The sequence below is a fragment of the Platichthys flesus genome, chromosome 16 (genome assembly GCF_949316205.1).
Source record: "Platichthys flesus chromosome 16, fPlaFle2.1, whole genome shotgun sequence".
NCBI lineage: Eukaryota > Metazoa > Chordata > Actinopteri > Pleuronectiformes > Pleuronectidae > Platichthys > Platichthys flesus.
Window position 1 is genome coordinate 16,499,972 of NC_084960.1, and position 22,312 is coordinate 16,522,283.

Sequence of the window (22,312 nt, forward strand, 5' to 3'; positions counted from 1 at the left end):
GCCACTGTCTGGCCATTTTCCTGATGGTGTCTTTGTGGTGGCTGGCTCCACCGTGGTCCTGTTGATGGAGATGGGGGCGTGTCTACTCCTTGTCTCTTCCTGTAGTCCATGGTCAGCTCCTTTGTTTTGCTGACGTTGAGATAGAGGTTGTTGTCCTGGCACCAAGATGTCAGGGCTCTGACCTCCTCTCTGTTGGCCTTTTCATCGTTGCCGGTGATCAGGCCTATGACGGTGATCATGCCTATGACGGCCGTGTCATCAGCAAATGTAATGGAGGTGTTGGAGTTGTGGGATGACCATTCAGTCTTGCGTGAACAGGGAGTACAGGAGAGGACTGAGCATGCAGCCCTGGGGCCCACCGTTGTTGAGAGTCAGGGTGGAGGATGTGCAGCTGCCTATCCGCACAGCCTCTGATTGATTTCATGACCACTTCCTGCTTCCTGTCTGCACAAGCAGCAGAGCTCACTGCTCTCATTGAAGCATGCAAGTTGGCTTAAAGGAAAACAGTGAATATCTACACTGACAGTTGATGTGCAAGATTTTTGCACGATTTGGAAACAGAGACAAATCAATTGCACATCATGCTGTAGTGTCTCAGATGATTGATGCTATCCTCCTCCCAAAACAGGTTGCTGCATTTAAATGTGATGCTCACACTTCTAATAATAACCCACAGTCACAAGACAATAACAGAGCAGATGCAGAAGCAAAAGCAACCGTTCGCCAGCCTCACACATTCTCTTACAGGTCGACTCAACCACCCGCAATGGCTGATTTACAGGAACTCCAACTTAGAGCCACAGCGGTTGAGCGTGCACTTTGGAGGAAATGTGGCTGCACGTACACAGATGGGTTGTTAATGACGCACTCCTTCTTCTCATGATTGAACAAAATAGATAAGCAAATTTTAAACAAACAATGCATATTTTGTTGCTTGAATACATCACAAACAAAATTATATAACAATGAGGAACACTGTCTGATTTGTGACACATTTATATCATTAACATTAATCTTATTGACCTTGTCAAGCAAATCGAGGGTTATAATGATGGGCTAAAGTAAAAGTCCTTTTGACTAGTTTTTTTAACATGAAATATACAAACTGGAGTTTAGGTGTCACCCACAATGTCTCAGATAACCCGAATTCACCCTAATTATTTATTTATTTACTTTGTTTTGTATTTACTTTTGCTACCAAACTGAGTTTCAGAGTTGAAGGGGTTAAGTGCAGGACTGGGTGGTCCATCCTGCTCATAAGGAAAATGAAACCAAACAAGTGTATCAACTTTTTTCAAGCTAGCTGAGGATTTAGTTATTGCAACAAGCCGTCCAGAAACAAGCAGTCGGTTTTCATTGTATCTGAGAGACCAGCGAAGCGACGAAGCCTCAGTAAAGAAGTGAAGTCAGAAGGGGAAATGTCTGCTGCAAGGTAAAGTTGGACTTGATAATATTTCAAGTCTTTATAATCCTTGTAATACACATAAACTTGTTACTTCTGTGTTTCTTTTTCTTTATGGTATCAAATAAACATAGAAATCCAGTACTAGAAAGTACCTTTCTTCAAGTGCTCTTTTGGAGTTAAAGTTTTTGTGCTTTTTAAAAACTGATATACATATTTGAGATCTTTAGCAACCAACAACTATTTTCCATTTAAGGTAAAGTGAAGTGAATGACATAGACATGTTAACATTCACTTTGACAAAGGCTCTGACACAGTCAAACACAAAATGGAATGAGACACAAAACTACCACAACTAAACAGAAAACAACCACAAAGAGATTATAAACTACAAAGAGATACAAACATCGAAAATGTCATCTGAGCTCTAATCTGAAGACTTTTTGGATTTTGTTGAACAATTTTCGTTATGGCGTTTTTCCTTGGGTTTAGATTATGTTTAATTCTGAAATTTGTGTTTCCTGTTTAATTTAGAAAATTTGCTCCTTATTCGCTGTCATGTTTCCAGTGTCTTCTTGGACATATGCCTTGTGCTTTGCTGTTTTTTCCTGTTCCATTAGTGTTTTATTCCATGTTGAGTTTTGATCTTTGTTTTTTGGAATCCTGTTTTGCTTTTGTAGAACTATTTCTGCCGAACCTGCTTTTCCCCAAATTTCAGACACTCAAATAGACTAACAACTATAAATGGTGGGAAGTAGCGAAGTAGAATTACTTTGTTACTGTACTTAGGTAGATTTGTCACATATCAGTACTCCAGTCACATGCATTTGTTATTTTTGGTTGAGCTTAATCATCGTTGTAACAAAGTGATTATAATTTCATCTATTTTTTCTCTATTTTAAAAAAAGTACAGACTACATGCAGGAATGTCGTGATAAATTTCACCTAAAGTACTTAAATTAATTTGATTTTAAGCAAAGTTGAAACAGATTAACAGAAATAAATGTTGCATGTTTTAATATAACATTGACGTGATCAAACAGTCTCTTCACATATATTAATATTAATATTAAAAGGTGATCTCTGCAACTTTGTTATTTGTATCAAACAAGTAGCCCTTTGTACTATAGTAGCTTCGAAGTAGCTCTCAGTTTCAAAAAGGACTGTGTCCAGTGCTTTTTTCTTCTCTGTACCAGCACTTTGCAGGTTGTTAACAGAAGAGAAACGTATTATATTTTGTGCGCCTAGATCTTGTTTCCCTTTGCTGAGTTATCATAAGGGGCATTATGTATCATTCATGCTACTGATGAAAAGTCCATGTTTAGTGATATTTACCGAATTTTTTAGTGGTTATACTGTGGTCTATTAGTGTTCTTAGGCAGACACAATAGGCACTTGTTTATTCTGTTGTGTTGATTCTTTGTTGTCCCTAGAAGTTAGATAGATAGATAGGTGAATACTTCATTAATCCCTTGGGAAATTTCGGTCATCTAGTAGGTTATACACTTATACACTTAACCGACATACATACATAAAACACATATACATAGGTAGAACATTGCAGATACAGGTACATTAATGGGTCTGACCCTATGGTACAGAATGCTATGATGTGATTGTGTCAGTGTCTAGAATGAAAATGTTCTTGTGCTGCTGCAGTGGATAGTACAAACAGATATATGTATATATATATGAATATAAAAACAACATATATAAGAATATGTAAGTGGTAAAAGGTAAAAGTGTGTGCATGGGGCTAGAGAAGGGAAGAGTAGAGAAGGGGAGGGCAGACTGAGGTTGACTCATCCAGGGAAGAGCCCCCCCACCTCTCTCCTTCTGCGTGGCGTTTTGAAGCCGAATGGCCCTTGGGACAAAGGACCTCCTCAGCCTGTCCGATGAGCATGACAGTGACAGAAGTCTGCCACTGAACATACTCCTCTGTCCGTTGAGAGTTCTGTGTAGTGGGTGGTGGACATTGTCCAAGATAGGCAGCAGCCTACTCAGGGTCCTCTCCGCCACTGTTGTGAGGCAGTCCAATTCAGAGCCAACAACAGCTCCCGCCTTCCTCACCAGCCTGCCCAGTCACCCTGCATCCCTCTTCTTTATGCTGCCTAGAACATGCGAAGGAGTTTGTTGCAGATGTTGAAGGACCTCAACCTCTTCAGGAAGTAGAGCCGGCTCTGACCCTTTTTGTAGACTGCATCAATGTTGGCTGACCAGTCCAGTTTATTGTCCATATGGACTCCTAAGTATTTGTAGGTGTTGACCACCTCCACACTGACCCCCTCGATAGAGACTGGAAGCAGAGGAGAATGAGACCTCCTAAAGTCCACCACTGTTACTATTTCAATTTAATTTTATAGGTTGTAATTACTTGAGCATTGCTAGAAGAGAGCCTGTGACTCAAGCATTTCACTGCCACAAACCGCTTAATGTTATTGTTGTGCATTTGATAATACAAATCTTGAATCTCGAATCATCTCCTTGGTTTTAGAGGTGTTCAGCTGCAGGTGGTTATGCCTACACCCCTACACAAAGTTATCCACCTGGTTTCTGTACTCCCCCTCCTGGCCATCCCTGATACATCCCACAATGGCAGAGTCGTCAGAGAACTTCTGGATGTGGCATGACTCCGAGTTGTAGGTGAAGTCAGATGTGTACAGGGTGAACAGGACTGGTGAGAGCACAGTCCCCTGTGGATCGCCGGTGCTGCATAACACAGTCTCAGAGACGCAGTCTTTCAGCCTGACGAACTGTGGTCTCTCCGTCAGGTAGTCAGTGATCCAGGCTCTGTGTGGTCGCCAGAGGGAGGGTGCAGCTGTGGAGAATGGCAGAGGGCTGGAGGCTGGAGGGAGTTGGGCCACACTGGCTGTGGTCAGAGCAGGGGGGAGGGGGGGATCTCGGGGATGAGAGGGTGAGGGGGTTGTGGCATGGAGTGAGCAGGTAACAGCAGATGAGGCTGACGGGGGGGGGGGGGGGGGTAGGAATAGTAGGAATATAATAGGAAATTAGGGAAGCAGCGCACCGTTTTAGCATTAGTCCTATTAGTATTTGAACCTGAAAATTACACATTATATGAATATTGTTGTTAAAATGTCATCAATTTGTCAGTTGAAGTAAGTCCATTTCAACACCAGATTCTTTTGATACTTAAGTACATTTAATATGAGCTACTTTAAGACTTTTACTCAAGTCATTTTCTGACAGGTGACAGTAACTTTCAGGTAAGATATCTGTACTTTTACTCAAGTATGGCTTTCAAGTACTTTATACACCACTGAAAACTACACAACAACACCAAAAATGACAAAGAGTTTAAAGCACTAAATGAGAGAAAAAAACAATTACTGTAAAGACACATAATACCAAATAGTAAACAGAGACAGAATGATCACAAACAGAAACAAACAACCACGAAGGTGGCGGTAATGCAATTTGCCAATTGCGAATAAACCGAACAAAGAAGAAGAGAAACAAAACAACCACCAAGAGAACAAGTGACAACATAAAAAACACAAATAGACATAAAATTATTACAAAACAACCACAGACAACAACTACAATGAGATACATTGTCACCACAAAAAGAAAAAAAACAGACAAAAGACACGGTAAATGACTACAAAGAAACAACCACAAACCAACAAAAATTATCCACAAAGAACCAAAACATCCCCAAAGAGACAAAAAGAAACTTCAAATTTATGATGGAGATACATTCAGTCTTTCAGTGACTTTTTCTGCTTAAGAAGTTAAATGAAATGTCCCAAAGTGATTGATGCTTTATGTCTTATTACAGAAAAGAGCTACAGCAGGTGTTGTGCCGCTATGTCACAGACACCCTCATCTACATCGACACTGTAAGAGGTTTCTGTGAGGACGTCTCTGAATGGGGGCTCGGTAGGGATATCGAATTAAACATGATGATAGATATCAAAGAGAGGCTTGACACCATCGACCTAAACTTCGACCATGTTTCTAAGTCAGAGCAAAAAGGTAAGGCCTTTGGGGAATATTTGAAGAGCAAGACCCAAGTGACCGCAGACAGCAGGCGTGCAAAGCTGCAGGAGGAGCTGGATGCCGTGCTCAAGGACACTTTAGTTGGCCTGGCGAAGCTTGAAAACTTCCTGGATGCAGTGGAGAAGCTGGCGGTCACTTCGCTCCATGTGTTTACAGAGAACCAGGCGCTATGTCTGCCCAAAGGGATCACCCTCTATTGTGTTCAAGTTGTCATCACTGTGGCACGGCGGATCTGCCCTGTCCTCCTCGAGTTCAAAAGAGATGCAAAAGTATTCTTCCTGCCCAGACTTCAGAATGTGGAAGTGCTCTCATATGAGTTAGACAAGTACATACGGACCACGCAGAAAATCTGCGAGACGTTTGGAAAAAGGTGAACAGACGTGCATCAACATGACACATTTAGCAGTGGGTAACATTTAGTGCAGGAAGTAAGTGTAACTGTCTTTCACAACTCCCTCAGTGACTTTCATTCGAAAATGATGACGGGAACTGTGGTGAACTTCGACGTGGATCTGTCTGAAGATGACATGCAGAGGATGCTTGATCATATTAATCAGCTGGATGAGATCAGGTAAGTGTTGTTTAAGCTGCTTTCAAACTTCTTACTGGACTTGAGTGGAACCTTTGTTACAGCAGATCATACAACTCTTCTGAACACACTCAGTAACCTGGTTGGGATATAGATGGAACTGCTTTTAATTTAATATTTTTTGCACTCATGTGATGTGGGGTCCCATAAGGCTCCGTCCTTGGCCCTTTTATGTTAAGCCTGTACGTGTTGGTCATGTTAGTTATCATTTTACTCTTCGTCAGAGAATCAAATGCTGTTTAAAGTCCCACGATTCCAGGTAGGTGTAAACCTACTGTCAGGGTTTGTGGAAGGAGAAGGACCCAGGATGCAGAGGTTTTAACAAAAGAGTATTTATGTAAATTCCGGCATATAAGCCGCTACTTTATTTCACATGCTTTGAGACTGCGGCTTTTACAACGGTGCGGATAATAGATGGATTTTTATAGGGTTGCAGGTATTTTTATAAGTGCAGTTTATTTATGTACAATTTCTTTTTCTTTTAAAAATGAGCAGGTGCGGCCTATATATAGGTGCGCTCTATAGTCCGGAAATTATGGTAATATAAAGATCGTCCAAAACTAGAAAAAAACAAAACACTAACAGGTGAGGAGATGCGTGGCCTAGGGGATAGAGCGGGTGCTCTGCAACAAGAAGGTTGCCGGTTCGAATCCCACTCTATCCCATCTGCATGCCTAAGTGTCCTTGGCAAGATACTGAACCCCTAGATGGCCCCTCATAAAATGATGAGTGTTCTAAAAATGTAAGTCGCTTTGGATAAAAGCGTCAGCTAAATGACATGTAATGTAATGCAAAGGTGAAAACCCTTGTGAGGCAAAAACACCAGGAGAAAGAAACAGGTGCCTACTCTGGTGAAGCAGAAGCTGAGCGTCAAGGCGCACGGGGAACACAGAAGATCCAACGGGAAAGCTGGACGAGACAGCAAGACAAGACAAACCATAATGATAACGAGTTCGAACCGACAAAGGACACAGGGGAACAGGGGAAAACAGACGCTTATAAAGAGACACAGGGAAGGCCGGGGTAATTAGCCACAGGTGCAACACATGAGCACTAAATCCCCAAGACAGGAAGTGACACACCCGAGAAGCTGAAACAACACAATAGTAAAGCGACACTACAAAATGAAACAGGAAACAACAAGAGAAAGAAATCCACAAACTAAAATGACACAACGTCGCATCTACTTGGCAATTAATACTTTCTGATTCTGAGTCTGATTATGTTGTTCCTTTACTGTTTTGTCTTCATCAGGATGAACAAGCACTTCAGGATGGTGTTCTTGTTTCAAGAGGAAACGTTTTGTGACTTCATCGATGACTTCAGCAAGCGACAGCCAAAGATGCTGGAGTTTCTCAACGACCTGGAGGAGGGGGCTATTCAGCTCGACAGGATGAATAAGGGTGCAAAGATCTCCAGCGTGGTAGGCAGCTCGGTTGGGGCGACTGGAGGTGTGCTCTCCATTGTTGGCTTGGCGTTAGTTCCTGTGACGGCAGGTGTGTCACTAGCTCTGACAATGATGGGGGTAGGTATGGGAATAACCAGCGCAGTCAACAGCGCTGTCACCACCGTCACAGAGATCGGAGTAAATTCAACTCAAAAGAAAAAAGCCAGAGAGGTTTTCCAGAAATTCATGGAGGATGTGCAGAGTCTCCAGAAATGTCTGGACAAGGTGACCAGTAAAGCCGAATTGCAAGACAATATATTCGAAGAGGCTTTGGGAGTTGGCAAGGTTTTTTGTAAAGTTGGTGTTATTGGACAAGGTATTGATGCATTAGTTGATGGTGCCTCTGCTATTAAGTTGCTGAAAAATGAAGAGTTGATTGCAGACATCCCAGATATTGGTCAGGCAGTCGCCAAAGGGCCTCTCGCTCTTACCTCGACAGCAAGGGCAGGTTTCATAGCACTCAATGCTCTCTTCCTTGGCATGGATATCTTCTTCATATGTCAGGGCAGCATCAGTCTGGCAAAAGGCAGTGAGACCGACAGCTCAAAGTGGATCAGGGCCAGAGCTTCTCTGTGGAGATCAGAGATGGATTCATGGAAGGGGATCCACGACTCTGTGTGTGAGGGCCGGAAGATGTCAGAGAAAAAAAAAGCTCTTCTGGAGACACCATTTTATCGGGAGAATAAGTTTTGGTTGGACCTTATTGTATTGGTCATGTTGGTTTACATTTTACTCCTGATCAACTTTAACTCCTGATAAAGTGGAAGAAAAACTGAAATTAAAGAAGCTTTGCTTAATAGAGTAGTGCTCTGAGCAGAGAGAGTATCTTTGTATTAAGGTTATCACAATTATCCACAAAAGGAGATAAATGGAACCCTGATAATTTGCCTGATGTTAAAAGTTGAAAATAATGCCAACTAAAAAGTGTGTGGAATAAGGAATGTGGATGCAGGGAAAGAAGAAATAATCCAAAACAAATGCTTTGTTTTAACCAAGGGAATGAATGTAATAAAATGGCAAATGAATGTGGACCAACAGATAAATCTGCACAGAAAAAGGTTTCTTGTATCCTACAGTGCCTCAGTGTGTCAGAGTGGACCATGATCTCAGCTGTGCCCCTCTTCAGGGACCTGAAGTGGTTTCAGCCCCAGCCTGTTCACCTCCACTCTATATTCCTCCACCAACAACTGCCCATCAACCAGACTCCACAAACAGAACAGCAGACAACAGAAGCAGACCTCCTGTAACCCTCAGCAAAGCCAAAATCCACCTGTTACGCTGGTGCTGCCACACCAACTCTGCCGATGTTTGAGGACGCGGTGATTTCAGAGGAAGGGGCAGAGGTGGAAAGAAAGGACATTGAGTGAGGGAGTGTCTGGATGAACGGGGCGGAGCTACACAAACAGATTGGAGGAGGGGGGCCAGGAGAGAGGGGTGGAAACTCTGATTCATTCGACGCCTGAGGTACACGGTATCACACCCACACCACACAAACACAGGATAGTGACACACACATTGATATTAGAAGACATCACATGCTTAGAAATTAAAAGGACTTTCTCTGCATTGTACATCAACCCCCAACTGCATGCACATAAAAAGTTTGTTGTCTGTTACAGTGCACGCGCAGAGAACTGTTCATCTGGTAACTTTAATGTCGTTGACTCATCATTTTTTGTCTCAAATAGCTGTTGCAAACATCTCCGCCTTACAGGAAATCCCTAAGACACTGTGGGCTCAAGGCAAACATGATGTTGGCTTAATATAACGCCTCAACCTGACCTCAGGCCCTGCAAATTGTAACTGAAAACTGAAGCCATTAAAGGCATTACTCCAGTTTTTGAATCATTCCGAAAAGTAAGAGTAATCATTCCATGGCATCAATCACCAGTACGCACACCTTTTTTTTACGGGAAAAAATCTAAATTTCAATTTGTTCGAAAGTAACTTTTCTGGGTCATGTGATCTCAGCGGAGGGCAAATCCCTCTCACCCAAACATATTGAGACTAGACCGAAGTAGAACAAAGACTTGAGTAAGACAATGCACTTCTGAGTTCCCGATGAGCAAAGAGAAACACGCAGATAATGTAGATATCAGGACTTCACCCCTGTGGGTAAGGCCATCCATGTTTGTTTCTACCTGAGACAAATCCCTACTGTTTTCCATGATTTCTGTAACAAGTATGATTTCTAGTTATCAGAGAGGGAATTCTTATTATTCAATTAATTGTGTTTCTGTTGCTTTAGCTCCATCGATAATTAAGACATTTAAATGATTTACAGGAATGTTACCCTTTTTTGTGACTCATTCTTTTTTAATACTTTGTAATGAATTCCAATATTTAAGTCCTAGTTAAAATGTATGTTTGAGCATGTCTATTGTTTAATCTATTTTAGTGCTCCTATTTGATGTGATTATTAAACTATTAAATTATTAAAAGCTCAGGTAGAAATTGTCCCAATAATTTTATAATTGTACAATATGAATGTTTGGATTTTAACGATTCAATTAGAGAAGCAGTTTACTGAGCAAGTAATATACATATCCTGTGTCAAATGATTGATTTGAATTCAAGAGCAATTTGTTTCTTAATGGGATGTCATGGAAATTTATCATGGGATTTGAAATAATGAGCTTCTCCGGATGGAGTTGTCTTTAGAGTTTTCATTATTAGGGAGTTTTTTTTTGCAATGTGGTAAATGGGAAACAAAACAGAAAGTTATAGAAAGAGGAATCAAATCTAGCAAACAATTCCTCAAATAAAGGTCAACAGGAGGTGGAAAACATTAAAATTGTATCAGCTAAGGGCACAGAAAACGGTCAAAACTGTAATAGGACATTGATCAGTGGAATTTTCCATTACAGGGACTCGAGAGTCCATCTTATCTTGTGTTTTAGTTGAGAGTTGTTTATTTTACCTATTTTTTTTATTGTTTAATTCATTGTTTATTCAATACATGTTACATGACTTCTATAAAACATGAAATAACAGCCACTTTTATTTCCCCTTCGAATGACAAAATATCAAAATCATCACTAGCAACAGTAATTCAGACTTTTATTTTAAACTGTCAGTCAGACTGAATAATTTTCAAATGTGATGTTTGACCTTTGTGATGCATTGTATCTCTTCAGATGACCTGAAATGCTTATTTTGGTACGAACATATGATTTTAACAACAAAAGATTTGATAAAGTGAAGATGCCCGTGGGCCAATAGTTCTTTCTGATGTTTTTAACCACAAAAATTGCCTGCAAATATACACTGCTTTAGAACAATAAATAAATAAATAAAAATTCATTGTCACAATTATCTTTATTTTTCAAATGGTAATGTTATTCTGTATACTATACAAATACATACTCACTGTGCTGTACCTTGTGTACTGCAATGACGGGAAGGACACGACATGACAGGTACAGGAGACAATGGCTGCAGCTTGCTTTATTGACCAAAACATTTATATTTCGTTAGTCAGATAACATTGAACTGTATGGGATACATTACATGTTTGCCTCATGGTCATTTTAAACAGGAGTTCAAAACACTCAATTTCATATTGATCAAGAAACGGATAACTTGTTGACACTAATGTGAAGGGGGATGTTGAGATCTGGATTTCACTTACAGTTTTTTACGATTGCATAAACACTAAAATCCAAAGTATAAGACAATTATCAAACCTGACACTCAAGGAGCAAAACATGGGCCCAGATCTGCACCACTATAAGCACAATGTCAACTTCACACTTTTTGCAAAACAATACACACAGTGATCTGCAAAACACTAAACACACTTGTATACATTAAACACAGAAGGATATCAAGATGTCACTTCCTTGCAATTCCTAAGCTTAATTGTAGACACAACTATCAGGTTTAAGCACTATAGCAATGCAGCAGCTGAGTTCACCTGTTTTCAACCAAAATGGAGTTTGTGCTCAAAAAAGAAGAAGAGTGAGGGTAAGAGGGAGAATCCTCAGAGGTGAAGAAGGCTGCGACTGTGGCATTAGTAATGATGGTGTGTGTGATGTTGCATACTGCACACATAACTTTCATAATGTAAATGTACTGTATTCCAGACCTATGCTGAACTACACAATCTTGTCTTTCACTGTATTTCTGAGTTTTACAGATGGATGAGGAAATCACATGAATTCATATAAATAGATGAGGCAGGGTTCATAGGACAAAATCAAAAAGGACAGGCAGAAATATCATTGGTCACGGTGCTATAATCCATGTCCCAGGAAAACGTGGGGGTAACATCACCCTTTGTGCTGTCACTACACAGAATGGGGTCCTCCTCCGTCACACAGATATGATCCCTTACAACACACCTCACATTCTCAAATGTTTTGACCGATTACACAACATCATCACAGCAGTAAACCACAGGCACCATATGCAATCCATTGTCATCTGGGACAATGAGTAATTCCACCACTCTGCTCTGGTCCAGAACTGTTTTCAACACCTTCCACAGTTAACAGTACCATACCTTCCACCATTCTCTCCGTTTCTAAACCCAATCAAAGAGTTTTTCTCTGCATGGCGGTGGAGGGTTTACGATCTCCGGCCCCAGGCTCAGGTTCCCCTCATTGAAACTCTACTGGATACAGATTTTTCTGCTTGTCTGATATTTGTCGAGCTTACAGTGTTATGCACACTCCTGTAGTAGCATGACAACTGGGACATGTTTTGTTGTGATTCTCCATGTTGACATGTTTATGATTTGGGGATATGGAGAGAAATAAATTATATTTTCATGAGTCTGAAGCATTGGTCTTGTGTAGTGTTTGGTGAATTTATTGTATATTTGCACTTTCTCAGAGTACTTCACTTACAGTAGTCTAATCACTGAGAACTGGAATTGCTCAAAGTGTTTAAGGTTAGCAACAGCAGTGTGTAACTGGCTAAAGCAGAATTAAGTAATATGAAGCGTGTGTGTTTCATATGGCAAAATAATATTGTTGTGATAAAAAAGTGTATCGTTTTTACAAGAGTGTTTAGTTTTGCAAAGGATCTGAGGTGTTCTGCTGATTGGGTGTGTGGTTGTGCTGATTGTGTTTAGTGTTTGAAACACCGGGCCCTGTTTTGAAAATCGTGCTTAAGCAATCGAAAAAAACTGTAAGAGGGCAGGTTTGAGGGAGGTGGTTGAGATGCGTAAAATGTCACGTAAGTGGGAGTCACTCAGTCTTGACCTCAATCGGTTCTTGTTTGGGTTCATGACAGAGAATGTCTGCTCACACAAAAATGTTGAGCCGAATAAGAAATGTTCGCATTTCTAGAAATCTGCCTTTATCCAGCTGCCCGTAAAAGTCAACAAGAGAAAGCTGCAGGTGTTTGGCGTGTCACTCATCATCACAATGCAGTTCAATGAGCTCCAGCTGCAGCTGTGAGGGGGAGCATCATCAGGGTCCACGGAGAAGGGAGAAGAGAAAAGCAACATGTCCTTTTCAATAACTGTAAAATCCTGAAAGCGTTTGTTGAATTCCACAGAAAGAGATGCGATAGCTGTTGCATAACTCTTCATTTGCACCTTCGTTGTCCTGTGGGAAACTGTCAATAACCTCTTTCAAAGCGGTGAAGTGTGCGCTGCAGGGCTCTGCTTGGGACAAGTGCCTTTGGAAAAGTTGCAGTTTTGTTCTAAAGGCCTTGACGTGAGTGTATAGCTGGCTCACCACTGCATCTCGTCCTTGAAGATTAACATTCTGCCCATTCAGATGCTTTGTTTTGTCAACCAAAAAAAAAAAATCAGCCAGCATTACAGGATCGGACAATTCCTCCATCTGCTGGCCCTTTTCACCCAAACAAATTCTAATTTCCTCTCTGAGAGAGACAAATATCTGCACTGCGGACCCCTGACTTATCAACCTCACATAGTTGTGATGTATTACATCTCCATATTCAGCTTGGATGTCAAGCAATTATTGCTGAAACTGTCGGTGGAGTAGAGCTTTAGCTCGAATATAATTAATTGCCTTTACAACTGGTTCATAACAGGGTACAGAGAGCCTGCTGGTGAATTATACAGTGGAGTTTCAAAGCGTTACCTCCTTCTTCGCTGACTTTATTGCGGATCAGTGTGGACAATCCACGTCACTCAGCAGCCATGACAGGCGCACCATTGTTAATGATCCCATAAACTTTACTCAAAGGTAGATTCATATCATCAACAGCTGAACAAAGAGAAGAGAATAGATCCGTTCCTCTGGTTTGGTCTTTAAGGCTTTGGAGGTCAGGCAGCTCCTCTGTTACGTTCATGTTGTCCTCAACTCCTCTTAAAAAAATCAAGAGCTGTGCAGTGTCAGAAGCATCGGTGTCTTCATCGCAGGCTAATGAGAAATAATCAAAAGTCACTCCCCTGTCCCTCAGCTGTCTCTGAATAACTGACGGTATGTCCTCGACTCTCCGTGCCACAGTATTACGTCCCAGGCAAACATTCATAAATTCTTGCTTCTTCTCGGGGGCAAATGTTCTCCACCATTTTTATGACGCAGTCCTTGATAAATGTACATTCAGTAAAAGATTTGCCATGTTTAGCTATTAACATGGCCACTTCGTAGCTTGCTTTGGTGATATTTTCCTTTGACTCAAAGGCCTGAGTGAAGAATCTCTGTTGTGATGCCAGAGCAGCTTGCAGGTGCTTCACTTTTTCAGGGTGCTCACTCCCTGTTAGCTTATCATATTTTTTAGCCTGTTTAGTCTGGTAGTGTCTCTTAATGTTGAAATCCTTAAACAAAGCAACCTTCTCTTCACAAATGAGACAATTACAATTACCTCAATTTTCTGTGAAAAAGTACTGTAATTCCCAGCCCTCTTAAAAGCGGCGGCCCTCAGTTTCAACTTTCCTCTTTTTCTGTGCAGTCACCATGATGTAAATGAGCAGAGAAGGGGGCGCAGCAAGGAAGCAGAGCCAGATAGCATTAAAGTAATGCTGTCACAATGCGGTGAAAAGAGGAATTACATCTTAAAAATGTATGATTTATTTATTCCGTTTGACAGTGCTAGCAGTCCACATTCCATTATATTTTTTAGAATTTGCCAAGGGCCAATAAAAAATGGATCCCTGGTTGCACGGGCCGGACTTTGGACACCCCTGTCCTAGATTGAATCTTTGTGAATTTCTGAGTCTGATGTTTATTATGATGTTTTTTGTATATACTGTTGTGATCATTGGATGATCCAAAGGGAGGAATGTAATGGAAAATTATACCATCATAACATAGTTATCTCTGCTTGTGCATACTATTTGTGCTTATGTAACTGCCATGATGACAACAGGGCCACAAATCTGAGACTGTCTTTGTCTCCCCCCAACAACGCCTCGAAGAAGACTTCAGCCTGTGTCTTTTACTATTCACACGCACACGCACATGCACACGCACACACGCACGCACACACACACACACACACACACACACACAAAGTTCAACTCTCCTCTTTGTAACTGTACAGTTAGTCCAGAAAGCGAAAAGACGACTTCATGACAAGAACATCAGAGGATTTCACTGGTGATAGCAACATTAGGGTGAATGCTGAGCTACATGGAATCATTCTTCGCTCAGATTTATCCAAATGAAATCGAAACACAAAATTGACATTTCAGCAGGATCCTGAACCTATCGGAAGAGCAGCCAAACGGCTTGGGGTGGGATATCCTTTATTGGCTGATGTCGTGGAAAAAAATTGTAGTTGAAACCTATTTTTTAGATGAAAAGTAAGGTTAACGAAAACCTGTCTAAATACATATATAACCTGTCTAAATACTTTTATGACCTAAACTGTTTATGATCGGAACTTTTATAACCTGAAACCCTTATGACCTTTTTAGCACTTATTAATTCTCCAAAAAACTGAATTTATGTGTACTTTAACTCCAAAGGAAACATTTGTAAATCCATTTTCTGTGTCATGATTTCTGTATCTAACTGCGCCTAAAGAACCAGTCTGAACTGTCTCAGACAGCCTTGGTTCCCCTATATAAGATCCTTGCGTTTGACTGTTCTCCACATTCACTCTGAGATCCCTGTGACTCTCTGTGTTGATCCTTTCTGCAGAAAGCCCCCAATTAAAATACACAAAGACAAATTTGGTGTTCAGGCCTCTTGTATTTCAGATTTCCATCAAACGAGCTTCAGGGGCACGATGGTATTGAATGCTGAACTGTAGTCAATGAACAGCATTCTCACATATGTGTCCCTCTGGTCCAGGTGGGAGAGGGCAGTGTGAAGTCTGAGGGAGATGACATCTGCAGTCGACCTATTTGGCCTGTAGGCAAACTGAAGTGGGTCCAGTGAGTCAGGGTGGGAGGAAGTGATGAAGGATTTGACTAACCGCTCAAAACACTTCATGATAGTGGAGGTGAGTGCTACTGGGCGGTAGTCGTTAAGCCCGAGGTTTTTGTTTTTTTTCGGAACTGAAACAATGATGGTCTCCTTGAAGCATGCAGGGACTACAGACTGGAGCAGTGACATGTTGAAAAGGTCTGTGATCACATCTGACAGCTGATCTGCACTCACCTTGATGGCTCAGCATCTGTTGATGTTGTTGTCCCGGAACACACACCACTCCTTAGTGCGGAAGCAGTCCCGTAGAACCGAGTCTGAGTGGCCGGACCACCGCTGAATGGTCTGAGTCACTGGTCTGTCACGTTTGAGTTTCTGCCTATAGAAAGGCAGCAAAAGAACTGAGGCCACAATAAACGCAGCCTCGGGCGTGAGGCCTCTGTCCTGTTGATAACCGCATGCAGCTCGTTCGAAAGAAGTGGAAAAAAAGATGGTCGCTCTTTGAAAATTTGTTTCTATCCTCAGTAACTGATCCTGATTAGTTGGAGTCTCTGGGTGTATGGACCCACGGGCCCTTCTGCTCTCCAGGGAGAAAAAACGTTTCCTCATTTTTGAAATGCACTTGAGAATGAGCTTTGGAAAGAGTAGGATTTGATGATTTTCTTTAACATTTAAGCATTACGGGTCTTATGTGGTGTCCTGTCATTTCAGTTTGTTAATTTCAGTCTCATCTGTGTATTTTCTGTTTCCTGTTTTATTTTGTAGCATCTGTGATTTCTTTCGGTGATTGTCTTCCCAGTCCTCATGTGTTTCACCTGTGGCTAATTGCTCCTGCCTTCCCTCTTGTGTCTATTTAAGCCTCTGTGTCCTCCAAGCCCTTTGTCGGGTTGTACTAGTTGTTTTCTCCCCACGACGTGAGAAATGTTTTGTCTGCACCTGCTGTCTCGACCAGCTTCTACCGCTTCCTCGTTCCTTGTTTTCCATGCGCTTTGTCGCCAGTGTAACTTGTGTTAGTGTTCCTGTTTTGTTTTTGTTCTTGTTAAAGACCTTTTTGTAGATTAAATCCCCTTTTTGTTATAACCTCTGCATCCTGGGTCCATCTCCTCCTTCAAACCCTAACATCTTAAGTAATCACGGATCAAGTAAATTATTAAAACCAAGCTTGTTAGAAACATGAACCCCTGAACATACATCAGTGTGATAATAACTATGAGGGCTATATATAGTTATGACCTATGTGGCAGCCAGCAACCAGGGGGCATTCAAAATGATTGGACTTTTGGGTGCTGACATGTAATACAACGTTTTTGTCCATGGTTTGATACTATTACGTCACGACAATAGTAAAGTCCTCAAATATCAAAGTGAAATGGACACACTTTCATTCAGGACATGCAGGAAGTAAACTGCACTGGATGTAATAAAGCTCTTTTTTAGTACTTCTCTTTATTGACTTTTTCTGCACTTTGGACATCGAAAAACTGACAAGGTTTGTGCTGAGTTTATTGTTGCTAGACCGATCTGTCCTAACAGTTTGACAACAGGAACTCCCAGATATAAGATATTTGTACTCAGTTACTTTCCACTGGTGTTTAGCTGCTGTCTTGCATGTGAGGACTCTGTCGTGTCAGCAGCATTCCCACTATGATCACTGAGTGTCTGCTCTGAGTCGAGAGCAGCTGAGTGAGCACTTTGATATAAATGTGTCCCTGCTCTGCTTTTTACAAACACACACACTAACACACAGACACAAACAACAGACAGTCAGAATGGATGGTCACACGAATGTTTAACATTCATAACATCCTCAAAAATCCTCCTTTTAACAAATCATTTATTTTATTTGATCCACTCTGCTCTTAAAGCATGTAGACAATAATGTGCCCTGCAAAACACAGACTGTAAAGAAGGCCCCAAAAATCCTCATAAACACCACCACCATGTTAACTGATTGGACATGGACCGAACTAAGATTAAATTACATGTAAAAAATGTTTTCTTAAAGATTGAATAATATAAAATAGTTAGTTCTTATCACACTGATGTGTGTTTAAACATGTCTGATACTAGATACACCAGATATGTAATAAGTCTCTTATAGATACAGTTGCTGAAAGTCATACATTTTTCTTAAGATAATTGCACATTTGAAAACATAAATTGTAAATGAACATGGACAGCAAGTCTCTTCCTCCCACTATCCAGAAATAAAGCCAAAATATCCCTTATACAAATGCAGCCAACTTGTGCATTTGGAGCCAGAGTCTGAGCGGTAGTGATCTGGCCATGGAGCTGAAGCTGCAAGGTCTTTCTGCTACACTCATCAATCAATCAATAGTCAGTCTAGATGTTTCACCCTGTTTTTATAAAGATTCAAGAGTTCATTGTTAGGTGCACAACAATTACATTTAGCAGACGCTTGGGTCACAGGCTCTTCTAGCAATGCTCAAAATATTACACAAGCAAAAAAATGTAGAATAAAAATAAATGGAATAGAATATCAAAACAAAATATATTTATATATCTCATCTCTCATCTCATTTTCATCCGCTTATCCGGGGTCGGGTCGCGGGGGGAGCAGCTCAAGCAGGGGGCCCCAGACTTCCCTTTCCCGGGCCACATTGACCAACTCTGACGGGGGGATCCCGAGGCGTTCCCAGGCCAGTGTTGAGATATAATCTCTCCACCTAGTCCTGGGTCTTCCCCGAGGTCTCCTCCCCACTGGACGTGCCTGAAACACCTCCCAAGGAAGGCGCCCAGTGGGCATCCTTACCAGATGCCCGAACCACCTCAGCTGACTCCTTTCTAAGTGAAGGAGCAGCGGCTCTAATCCGAGTTCCTCACGGATGGCTGAGCTTCTCACCCTATCCCTAAGGGAGACGCCAGCCACCCTTCTGAGAAAACTCATCTCGGCCGCTTGTACCCGTGATCTCGTCCTTTCGGTCATCACCCAGCCCTCAAGACCATAGGTGAGGATAGGAACGAAGATCGACCGGTAGATCGAGAGCTTTGCCTTGCGGCTCAGCTCTCTTTTCGTTACAACGGTGCGGTAAAGCGAACGCAATACCGCCCCCGCTGCTCCGATTCTCCGGCCAATCTCACGCTCCATAGTACCCTCACTCGCGAACAAGACCCCAAGGTACTTGAACTCCTTCACTTGGGCTAAGGACTCATTTCCTACCCGGAGTAAGCAATCCATCGGTTTCCTGCTAAGAGTCATGGCCTCAGATTTAGAGGTGCTGATCCTCATCCCAGCCGCTTCACACTCGGCCACCAGCCGATCCAGTGAGTGCTGAAGGTCACAGGCCGATGATCCAATGAGGACCACGTCATCTGCAAAAAGCAGTGACGAGATCCTCAGACCACCGAACTGCAACCCCTCCCCACCCCGACTACGCCTCGATATCCTGTCCATGTATATCACAAACAGGATTGGTGACAAGGCGCAGCCCTGGCGGAGACCAGCATCCACTGAGAACGAAACTGACTGGCTGCCGAGGACGCGAACACAGCTCTCGCTTTGGGAGTACAGGGATTGGATGGCCCTGAGGATAGACCCCCTTACCCCATACTCCCGCAGCACCTCCCACAGTTTCTCCCGGGGGACCCGGTCATACGCCTTCTCCAGATCCACAAAACACATGTAGACCGGATGGGCATACTCCCAGGCCCCCTCCAGGATCCTTGCGAGAGTGAAGAGCTGGTCTGTAGTTCCACGTCCGGGGCGAAAACCGCATTGTTCCTCTTCAATCTGAGGTTCGACGATCGGCCGAACCCTCCTTTCCAGCACCTTGGAGTAGACCTTACCAGGGAGGCTGAGAAGTGTGATGCCCCGGTAATTGGCACACACTCTCTGGTCCCCCTTTTTGAACAGGGGAACCACCACCCCAGTTTGCCACTCCTTTGGCACTGTACCCGACTCCCACGCGATGTTGAATAGGCGTGTCAACCATGACAGCCCCTCAACACCCAGAGCCTTTAGCATTTCTGGCCGGATCTCATCAATCCCTGGGGCCTTGCCACTGCGGAGATGTTTGACCACCTCAGTGACCTCCACCAGGGAAATTGACGATGAAACACCATCAACCTCGAGCTCTGCCTCCAACATAGAGGGCGTGTTATTCGGATTCAGGAGTTCCTCAAAGTGTTCCTTCCAACGTCCGACAACCTCCTCAGTTGAGGTCAACAGAGTCCCATCCTTACTGTACACAGCTTGGATGGTTCCCCGTTTCCCCCTCCTGAGGTGCCGGATAGTCTTCCAGAAACACTTTGGTGCCGACCGAAAGTCCTTCTCCATGACCTCTCCGAACTTCTCCCACACCCGCTGCTTAGCCTCCGACACGGCAGCAGCTGCAGCCCTTCGGGCCTGTCGGTACCCTGCAACCGAGTCAGGAGTCCTCCAGGATATCATATCCCGGAAGGCCTCCTTCTTCAATCGGACGGCTTCCCTGACCACCGGTGTCCACCACGGTGTCCGAGGGTTACCGCCCCTTGAGGAGCCTAAAACCCTGAGGCCACAGCTAGCCGCCGCAGCTTCAGCAATGGAGGCTTTGAACACCGCCCACTCCGGCTCAATGCCCCCAACCTCCACAGGAATGCCAGAAAAACTCCGCCGGAGGTGTGAGTTGAAGATACCTAGGACGGGGGCCTCCTCCAGACGTTCCCAGTTCACCCGCACTACTCGTTTGGGCTTACCAGGTCTATCCGGAAATTTCCCCCACTCCCTGATCCAACTCACAACCAGATGGTGGTCGGTTGACAGTTCCGCCCCTCTCTTTACCCGAGTGTCCAAAACATGCGGCCTCAGATCAGATGACACGATCACAAAATCGATCATTGATCTTCGGCCTAGGGTACTCTGGTACCAGGTACACTTATGAGCACCCTTATGTTCGAACATGGTGTTTGTTATGGACAATCCATGGCTAGCACAGAAGTCCAATAACAAACGACCGCTCGGGTTCAGATCAGGGAGGCCGTTCCTCCCCACCACGCCTCTCCAGGTGTCTCCATCGTTGCCCACGTGGGCGTTGAAGTCACCCAGCAGAACTACGGAGTCCCCTACTGGAGCCCCATACAGGACTCCATTCAGGGTCTCCAAGAAGGCCGAGTACTCTGAACTGCTGTTTGGTGCATACGCACAAACAACAGTCAGAGTTTTCCCCCCTACAACCCTTAGGCGCAGGGAGGCGACCCTCTCGTCTACCGGGGTAAACTCCAACACCGCGGCGCTCAGCCGGGGATTTATGAGTATCCCCACACCCGCCCGACGCCTCACGCCCTTGGCAACTCCGGAGAAGAATAAAGTCCAACCCTTATCCAGGAGTATGGTACCAGAGCTGAGACTGTGCGTGGAGGTAAGCCCCACCAGATCTAACTGATAGCGCTCCACCTCCCTCACAAGCTCCGGTTCCTTTCCCCACAGCGAGGTGACGTTCCACGTCCCCAGAGCCAGCTTCTGCCGCCCGGGTCTGGTCCGTCGAGACCCCCTACCTTCGCTGCCACCCATGTGGCTGCGCACCCGACCCCAACGGGTCTTCCCACAGGTGGTGGGCCCATGAGATGAAAAGAGGGGGGGGTGCCACGTAGTTTGTTCGGGCTATGCCCGACCGGGCTCCGTGGCAAACCCGGCCACCAGACGCTCGCCATCGAGCCCTCCGTCTGGGCCTAGCTCCAGACGGGGGCCCCGGGCTTCCTCCGGGCTGGGTCCCATCTCCTCTTTCGTCGATATTCATTGATTTATATATAAGAAACTAAATTATGGCAATATGGTGAGGTGCAGAGTTAGTGGAATTATGGCCGATTGGAGGAGTTTAAAAGTCTTATGGCCTGGGGGATGAAACTGTCTCGGAGACTGGGGGTGCGGGCCCGGATGCTGCGTTAGCGTTGGAATATCTACACTGACAGTTGATGTGCAAGATTTTTGCACGATTTGGAAACAAAGACAAATCAATTGCACATCATGCTGTAGTGTCTCAGATGATTGATGCTATCCTCCTCCCAAAACAGGTTGCTGTATGTAAATGTGATGCTCACACTTCTAATAATGACCCAGTGTCACAAGGTAATAACAGAGCAGATGCAGAAGCAAAAGCAGCCGCTCGCCAGCCTCACACATTCTCTTACAGATCGACTCAACCACCCGCAATGGCTGATTTACAGGAACTCCAACTTAGAGCTACAGCGGTTGAGCGTGCACTTTGGAGGAAATGTGGCTGCACGTACACAGATGGGTTGTTAATGACGCACTCCTTCTTCTCATGATTGAACAAAATAAATAGATAAGCAAATTTTAAACAAACAATGCATATCTTGTTGCTTGAATACATCACAAACAAAATTATATAACAATGAGGAACATTGTCTGATTTATGACAAATTTATATCATTAAGATTCATCTTATTGACCTTGTCAAGCAAATCCAGGGCTATAATGATTGACTTAAGTAAAAGCCCTTTTTGTATTCACTTTTGCTTTCAAACTGAGTTTCAGAGTTGAAGGGGTTAAGTGCAGGACTGGGTGGTCCATCCTGCTCATAAGGAAAATGAAACCAAACAAG

The 22,312-nt window shown here is 43.4% G+C and overlaps 1 pseudogene; it reads left to right on the plus strand.

The window, feature by feature from the left end:
* The first annotated feature begins 1,161 nt into the window (after positions 1 to 1,161).
* On the plus strand, positions 1,162 to 9,881 carry LOC133971462 (uncharacterized; annotated as a pseudogene).
* Positions 9,882 to 22,312: the final 12,431 nt, after the last annotated feature.